The following is an 8,651-nucleotide window of genomic DNA, read 5'->3' as shown; positions in this document are numbered from 1 at the left end:
CATTTTCATGGGTAATTTTTACTTTCAGGGATTTTTGCCCCAAGGGCCGAGGAGCAAACCCGGATAGCAATGTGGCTATAGCTTTCCACCGCTGTTTCCAATCTAGGCATACCCCCATTTTACATGTTTTTGCAAACTGAAGGCAAGACCCTCCGCCAAGAAAAAGACGAGGACACACTTCATTGCCGTGGTCTCGAACAGAACCTGCAATGTCTCCAAGCTATGCCTGCGTTCGGCAAACAGGAAAAACAGCAGGCTCGGGGCACCCGCCCTTAACTTCCAGCTTTATCTGAATGGTAATTGAGAGGTACATTCCTCTTCTCTACCACCTCCGGTCTCTTCCGGAGGTGAATGGATCGCTAAAGGGGGCTACACCACAGCGGCGGGGAGGGCAGTAGCTGCAGGCACACTCAGGGATTGTTACTCAAATGCCGCGGGAAGAACCGGGCTCCGCGGTGGCTCCAGGGAGTGGCGTCCCGCCCTTCGGAAAAGTGAGCGCGGGGCGAGCACAGCCCGCAAGACCAATCGAGCCGCCCCAGGCCCCGCTCCCAGCCCGCCCAGCGCCACAGGAACCCGGCCGGCGGCCACGCCCCGCCCATTTCCGGATTTGGCGCGGTCGCGTGCGTGATGACTCTTCAGCCTCGCGCGGACCCCGGAAGTGCAACTTGAACTTGTTCGGGGCGCGGATCCCGAGAGCGAAAGTCACTCGGACCGCACGAGGGAGTTCGCCGGGGCGCGCTGGAAGGCCACGCCTCCTCCCGCCTCCCCCCGCAGCCCCGCAGCCGCGGGCAGAGCTCAGGTAGGACCTCCGTCTGCGGGGACGCGAGCCCCCGGCAGGCCAGGGCCGGCGTCAGAGTCGGGGGCTGGCTTGGTCCTTCCCGGGTGCGGGTTGCTGGCCCCGGCCCGGAGGTTCCCTAGCGCGGCGGCGCGTTTTGTCCGGACACCTCCCTCCTAGGGCCTGGCCCACTGCCGGGCAGCTCCCGCCTCCCTGGCGGGGCAGGGCCCATGTGTCCCTCCCTCAGCACACCCGGACGTGGGGGTGCTGGGAGCTCGGGGTGTAACCTGTACTCCCAGGCTTCCTCAGATGGGGAGATACCGAGGTTCTTTGGTTCAAGATTATTTTTTTCTACAGGAATTATCAACTGCCAAAACTTTACCAAGAGTCACGTATTGCAGACAGAAGGTTGAAGTGCGGTTATAAAATGTTCTCCAAAGTTGCCACACGCGTGGACGCTGGTGGGACATTGAATGGGGCTGAATTTCACTTAGCTGGACACTTCCGGCTTGGAAATACCGTTAGGTGTATTTAGGAAGCAGTCCGTGCTAGTGCTCCAGAGTGTGTGTGTGTGTTGGGCCAAGTCACTCGTCACCTAATTTTTTGACTATATTTATTGACAGCCTACTTTGTTGCATTTGTCCATTTACTCCGATACTCTGAAAACTTGTAAAGGGAAAATTTTGTGGTTTTTCAGACTACCAAGTTCCTTGTAACTTCTATCAGAATACGTGCAATGTGATGTTTGCTGTGCAGTCCATTAGTATCATTTTGTCTTAAAAGCAGGGTTAGAGCTACATTCTTTATTTTTTGTCCTTTATCCAGCATTGTGAGGGCTAGATGTACTGTATTCATTTAGAAACTGAGTCAGAGAGCACTGTGTGAAGAGCTTAATGAAGATGGTACTGTCACTGCTGGTACCCGGCTTCTGACTGGTAAACTAGGTGTTCCTACCACTTCACCAGGGAAGCCTGAAGAGGGATGGATGCTCTGGATGGCGCCGAGGCAGTGGCTGCTGCAAGGCTGGTGGATGGTGCTGAGGCCAAGAGGGAATGTGCTCTGCGAAGCTGTGAACATCCATCTACTCATTCAACAGCTGTTTATCGGCTGCCTTCAATGTGCCAGGCAGTGTTCCAGGTGCTGGGAATACCATCCCGGCCAATAAAGTCCTTATGCTTCTGAAGTTACTGTGTACAGTAAATCCTCCATTTTGTAGACCTCGATTTAATGGACAAAATTTCCGTATGTCCTATGTGAAAATTAGCACCCTGTTAATTTCAAAATGATTTTAGCCAAGATTTGCTTATAATGAAAGTAATAGGTTATTTTTTGTTGTTGTTATTAATCACCGTTATTTTTAACAAATTTAACAGAATAGGCCATATGTTGGGAAAAAAACCACTGTAGTAATTTCACAGACAATAACTATTACATGTCTACAACTATAGACTACATAGTTAGATCTAATAATCACCTCTCGTAAACAATATTCGGCAAGTGATTACCATGTGATCACACTGCATCCTGTGTGGTAATTGGTTCTGTTGTCCTGTGGTGTGACTTCCTAAATCAGTTTTAACAAATGGGCTAAGCCACGCCCCAACCATGTGTATTTGTTTACTCCCAGTGACTGGTGAATGCAAGCATTTACTAGACCTATTCAGTATAAACTTAAAATAACAGTAATACATATAGAAAACTTTTCTGTGAAGTTAAACTTTTCATACGTTACTTAATTTTTATCACACAAATGTGTCTACATAAGTAAAAACAGGTAAATTAGTTGGTCAATTTTGTAATACATGCATTCGGAAAAACTACTTTATTACATAAGGGACTTTTGGCTTTAACAGACACCCCCCCCCCCCATCCAAATTAGTCCTTTCGTTATATTGAGATTTTACTATAGTGGATGAAGAAAGAAAATTAACAAGCGTATATATCTCAAGTAGTGATAAGAGCTATGAAGAAAGACAAAGCTCGTTAAGGGGAGAGAAAATATTTTAGATAGGGTGATCAAGCTCAGCTTCTCTGATAAGGGGACATTTATTTGAGAAGAGATCTAAATGAAGTGAGTGGGGGACAGTTGTTTTAGGCCAGTGGTGGGCAAACTCATTAGTCAACAGAGCCAAATATCAACAGTACAACGATTGAAATTTCTCTTGAGAGCCAAATTTTTTAAACTTAAACTATATAGGCAGGTACATTGTTATTAACTTAATTAGGGTGCTCCTAAGCTGGCCTTTGCTAAAAACGTCCTCAATCTCATTGAGGTACGTTCGCTGAGGTTGACCCCTTCCAACTCTCCCATCCACTCTCGTCTTGTATACTTGTTTATCTCCTTACTGAAAACTGACTTCTGCGCATGGGACACGAAGTTTCAATTGCACTGTACATGCGCGCCCGCACGTGGTATTTTGTGGAAGAGCCACACTCAAGGGGCCAAAGAGCCACACGTGGCTCGAGAGCTGCGGTTTGCCGACCACTGTTTTAGGCTAACAGAAGGCTTGGAGGCAAGAGAACATTTGGTCTATCTTGGAGGAGCAAGGATGTAGGAATGGAGGCATTAAGGTGCAAAAATCTTGCGAACAAGTATTTATTTAGTGGTTTGGTGTGTGCATGAGCAGTCTTATTTATGGACAACCTATTTTTCTCAGCTTTCCCAAGCTGACCTCCATGAGGAGAATCTGACATTCTTAGTTATGTAGAGATGTTTCCAACAGCACCAACGAAGTCAAGAACCATTTACTCATTGTACATAACTTGTGCTGTTTTAAAGTCAGATTGGGTTTGCATAATAGCCATGGGTAACTAAGTAGCAAGTACTTCTCTGCTCTATTTCAACTTCATTCATTTTTTTTTTATTGTGGTAAAGTATGCATAACTTTTGCTATTGTAACTATTTTGACTGTACATTTCAATGGCATTAAGTACATTCACACTGATATACAACCATCGTTATCATCCATCTTCAGAACTTTTCATCTTCCTCAACTAAAAATCGGTACCCTTTAAACATTAACTCCCATTACCGCCCTTCCCTCAACCCTAGCAACCCCCAATCTACTTCTGTTTCTGCGAATTTTGTATGTACTCTAGGTGCCTCATATATGTGGAATCATACAAGATTTGCCCTTTTGTAACTGAGTTTTTTCACTTAGCACAATGCCTTCGAGGTTTATCCATGTTGTAGTATGCGTTAAAATATCCTTAGGCTGAATAATATTCCATTGTATGTATATTTCACATTTTGTTTATCCCTTCATTTGTTTGTGGTTACTTGTGTTGCTCACACCTTTGGTTACTATGAATGATGCTGCTATGATCATGGCTGTGCGAATCTACTTTCATTTATTTTAGGTATATTCCCAGAAGTGGAATTACTAGATCATATGGTACTTCTATGTTTAATTCTTTAGGAATTGCCGTAGTATTATCCACAGTGGCTAGATTATTTTATATTTCCTCCAGCAAAACATAGAGGTTTCAATTTCTCCCCTCCTCAACAACACTTCACATCCTCTCCAAATAGAATTTCTGTTTTTTGGTAATAACCAACCTAATGGGTATGAAGTTGTATCTCCTGTGCTCTTGATTTGCATTTTCCTAATGATTGGTGATGTTAAGGATCTTTTTATATGCTTTGGGGATATATATCTATCCATCCATTTGGAGTACTATCCATTTGTTTTAAGATCTGATTTTCATAGAAATTCTTGGAGATTTTTTTTTTGATAAATCTTTTTTTTTTTAAATATATTTTATTGATTTTTTACAGAAAGGAAGGGAGAGAGATAGTTAGAAACATAGATGAGAGAGAAACATCGACCAGCTGCCTCCCGCACATCTCCCACTAGGGATGTGCCCGCAACCCAGGCACATGCCCTTGACCGGAATCGAACCCGGGACCCTTCAGTCCGCAGGCCGACGCTCTATCCACTGAGCCAAACCGGTTTCGGCGATAAATCTTTTAAGAGTTAAAAAGGCAGCCACTATGTCTTCTGTTGCTTTTTTTAACCCTAAAATACTATCATGTAAAAGCTTCAGTGTCTAGAAAAGGTATCTGCAGTAACTTCAAACTTAGAAATAAAAGAAACTATCACATTTTTTTTTGTAAAAATGAATGAACCTTTGAATATCAGATTGTGATGGAAATGCTTCAGAAAAGCCAGAGGTCATTCTGACATAATTTGATTTTTTTCTTTTTCATTAGAAGGAAAGGAGTGTATTGATTGGCTTACTGTGCCTGTGAAGTAGCTCTCTTTTGTCTAGTAGCTGAGTAGAGCAGGAAACAGAAGAGACAAAAATGATGAAGAAACAGAGAAAAGAAATGTTGGATAGCAGTATAGCATTTGGATGTGGCTAGATGGAGAGAGTCAGAGATCAGTAATAGTAATGGATGGTAAGCACCAGAACTGACAGTAAAGGTGAGAGGACCCAGCAACACAGTGACAGAAAGTAATGTGGCTCCACAGATGGTAATGGATTGTGGGATAGGGTGAGGGAGTGAAAATCCCAGCTACATCTCAGCCTGTGGTTCTGAAGTCAGTCACTTGACCTTGAGTAATTCAGTAAGACCGATTGTACATCGAGTAATGTACATCAGTCCATTTGGTTCAACAGTCGGTGTTTGGGAGGTGTGCAGTCTGTGTAGTCCCACTATAAGTTTTTCAGACCAGCTGTCACATAATTTCTATCCCTAAAGTAATGAGTCTTAATTGAGTAATTCAATGAGTAACGTGTAATTCAACATTGTCCAGCATTTTGAAAAAACATTTTAGATTATCTGTTTAAGAAAGAAAGGGATTTTTTAAATGGCTAATGGCCCATTAGTTAAAGGTGACACATCTTTTTTTTTTTAATAATTGAATGTTTTGTACACTATCATCGTCTATTAAACATTCTTGGGCTATTTCAGCTATGAAGCTCATTTAAATTGATTATTGTGCTTTAATTTAATGAATGAAAAATTGAACCATAATTTTGCTTATCATTCTTTTGCAAATTAAAATGGATTAATTTGCCACAGATGAGGTGTCAGATGACTGACTTGCTCAAAATTTCACAGCTAAGTCAAAGAAGGTTACAGACAGCAGAACTGTGCTGCTTTCATATATGATTTGGTATAAGCAAGCAGCTGGAAAGATACTATATGTGGTTCAACAGATATACTACCTCTACTAGTATTTAAAAAACAATTCAGAATTAATATCCAAGGTAATGAAGGAGTGTGAGTAATACCCTTTTAATGTACAAAGCATAGCTTAGTTTTCTGTGCCTTGTTTAGAACATGGAACAAACTAACATTGTGAGCAAGATTATATTTCAAGGTGGGGCATTTAAAAAATGTGAAAAATTTGATTAATTGATCGGTGAGATGTTCATTTGATTTGAATTACCCTAGTCTTCTGCATATCATTGTTTTTGTCTATACTATATAAATGATTCTGGTTCTAACTCCAGAAGTTTGGAAATTAATCATCTTGATCCATTTGGCTTAACACTCTCTAATGTAGTTGGAGTACTTATCTTATGTGGTCATATCCAGGAATTGGTTGGGGGATGGGCCGGAAGGATCAGTGAAGAACATTGGGCAAGTTCAGGTGGCAAAGAAAGGTAGTCTGTCAGTAGGGATTAGTTCAACAGGGATAGGACTCTGGTCTCAAAAGAGGTAGGGAGGAGGGGGGATAAACGGGCAAAGGCCCAAGCTCTAAACCGAAGTATGAGGGAAGGAAAACAGAGCAAGAGTTAGTTAGGGTCTCAGTTAACTAGAATCAGTAAAAGATGGATACCTAATCATAAGACACACTTGATATCTTGCATGCTGGTTGGCATGTCTGCTATAAAGGTAAGACTTTAACAACATATTTTGTATTATGATAGAAGTATGTTGGGAGAGGCACAATGCCTTGCTTGGGGTTATATAAAGGCTTTCTCGAGAAAATAATGTTTAAATTGAGAACTTAAGGATCAGTTAGTTATTGCTCCTCAGCCTTTTGGCTAAGATCAAGTGTAGTATCTATTCTTACCAGTTTAATATTGGATACATCCTCTATCCGAAGACAGTATATTAAATGGATTTTTGGTGTTAGGAGATGGTAGGAGCTTGTTTCGTCCACTCCACACATCAACCTGGTATTGCAGTACTTCTGTTGTAGGTGGTGGGAACGACACCAGGTGTCTGACCAGAGGGGTCCGACCAAACCTGGTTTCAGTGACCTCAGTACTTGGGTTCTGGCTAGTAAAGAATTCAGAAAAAGACGCAACTGTAAGAGAACACTTATTGGGTAAATTACAGAGGTAGAAAAAGTAATTCCTAGAGGAAATGGGCTTAGGAAACAAGTTTTAGAGATAAAGGAAGGGCCCTTAGAGCTAGGGAGTGGGGAAGCTAATGGTAAAGTGCTTGGGGGAGAGGGAGAAGGAAGGGAAAGACAGGGGCATGCTCCCTAGAGGGAGAGTGCACTGGGACCTTTGTCCTAAGGGTTTTAAGGGTGAGATTTTAGGGAAGGTCCCAGGGAAAGATCTTCATAGAATATTCAGCAGTTTTCCAGGTGTGTCCTTTCAGGGTTGTGGTCTCCATTGATTGATTGGCCGGCACCAGAGCTTTATTCAAGGCAGCTGGTCCTGACGTCAGCAGTGGTTGGTTTGTTGCTTTTCTGGGCCTGGAGCTGAAATACAACTGAGACATAGATGTTATTTCTAGGGAGGAAAGGTTATGGGGTCCAAACTGCATGACCAGTGATATGCTAGAGGAGGAAGAGTCACCCTGGGAGTTAGGTCCAGCCCTACAGTTGACTGTCCATTGTTAGGCACCTGGGGCTTTTCACCCTGGTGACCTTCTGTACCTGACCTGTGGTCTTGTTCTGCTGTGTTTGTCTAACTGCCTACAGCACTTGCAGGAATGGTGCGCGCGAGCGCGTGCTCACACACGCACAAAGAAATACCTCTCAGCAGTCTGATGTTTGTTAAAACAAAAAGGAATTTGCAATTACTAGAGGAAGAAAGTTTGTTGTCATGAGAGATGGAAGGAAGAGATAGAAGCTAAATCACTGGGGGTGGGGGACTTAAGAGGAGAGAAGGCGTGTATAGTTTGCTGAGGAGTAGAGACTTGCCTCTCTAAGGCATTAGAAAATCCTGGTTGTTTTTCTTGTCTCTTATGTAGTAAAGAATTTACCCTTGCTCAAAAAGAGGACTGGCCTTTGTCCTCAGCCTCTTGGCTGGTAAACTCTAGTATCTTTGTTTGCCTGGGGGTCTTGGGTCACGCTGTACAGCAGTGTGATTTAGGGTGGGATTAGCCATTCTCCTGTAGTCTTAGGATGGAGACTGCCTATGCCAGAAATACTAACTATATGACTTAGGGTGGGGGCCTTGGGTCACATGGTATCAGTGGACCTGGAAACCTAGAACCACCATGTAGCCAATCATGCCTCCATGGAGCCCCACTAAAACTCTGAACACCATGTCTCCTGTTAGCTTGTCTGGTTGGCAATAATACTCCATGTACATTGTCAGACATACTGGTAGATATGGGCAGAGTAGCATGTCCGTGAGTCTACAGGGAGAGGACATCAGAAACTCCATGTTTGGTGCTCTCCTGAGCTCTGTCCTATGTGCCTCTGTTCCCCAGTGTAAATCTTTATCCTTTCCCTGTTATAAACCATAACCATGAGTATAACAGTTTTCAGTGAGCTCATTGAGTCTTTAATAATAAAGTAATAATTTATTATCTGAGTAGAGGCCTGGTGCACAAAAATTTGTGCACTCGGCGGGGGGCGGGGGGGTCCCTGCCCGGCCTGTGCTCTCTTGCAGTCTGGGACCCCTCGGGAGATAACGACCTGCTGGCTTAGGCCTGCTCCCAGGTGGCAGAGGGCAGGCC

At 43.4% G+C, this 8,651-nt stretch overlaps 1 protein-coding gene across 1 annotated transcript in view; it reads left to right on the top strand.

Annotated features, from left to right (window-relative positions):
• The first annotated feature begins 628 nt into the window (after window positions 1–628).
• Window positions 629–8,651, top strand: part of FAM172A (family with sequence similarity 172 member A) — a 253,346-nt gene continuing 245,323 nt past the window's right edge. The window contains exon 1 of the mRNA XM_015571579.1: window positions 629–799. The gene's annotated coding sequence lies outside the window, so the exon portion shown is untranslated. The remainder of the gene's footprint in view (window positions 800–8,651) is intronic.

The sequence above is a fragment of the Myotis davidii genome, unplaced genomic scaffold (assembly GCF_000327345.1).
Source record: "Myotis davidii unplaced genomic scaffold, ASM32734v1 scaffold44, whole genome shotgun sequence".
In the NCBI taxonomy this organism is placed as follows: Eukaryota; Metazoa; Chordata; class Mammalia; order Chiroptera; family Vespertilionidae; genus Myotis; species Myotis davidii.
The sequence above is the reverse complement of the archived record's forward strand: the minus strand, read 5'-3'. Positions and strand labels throughout refer to the sequence as shown.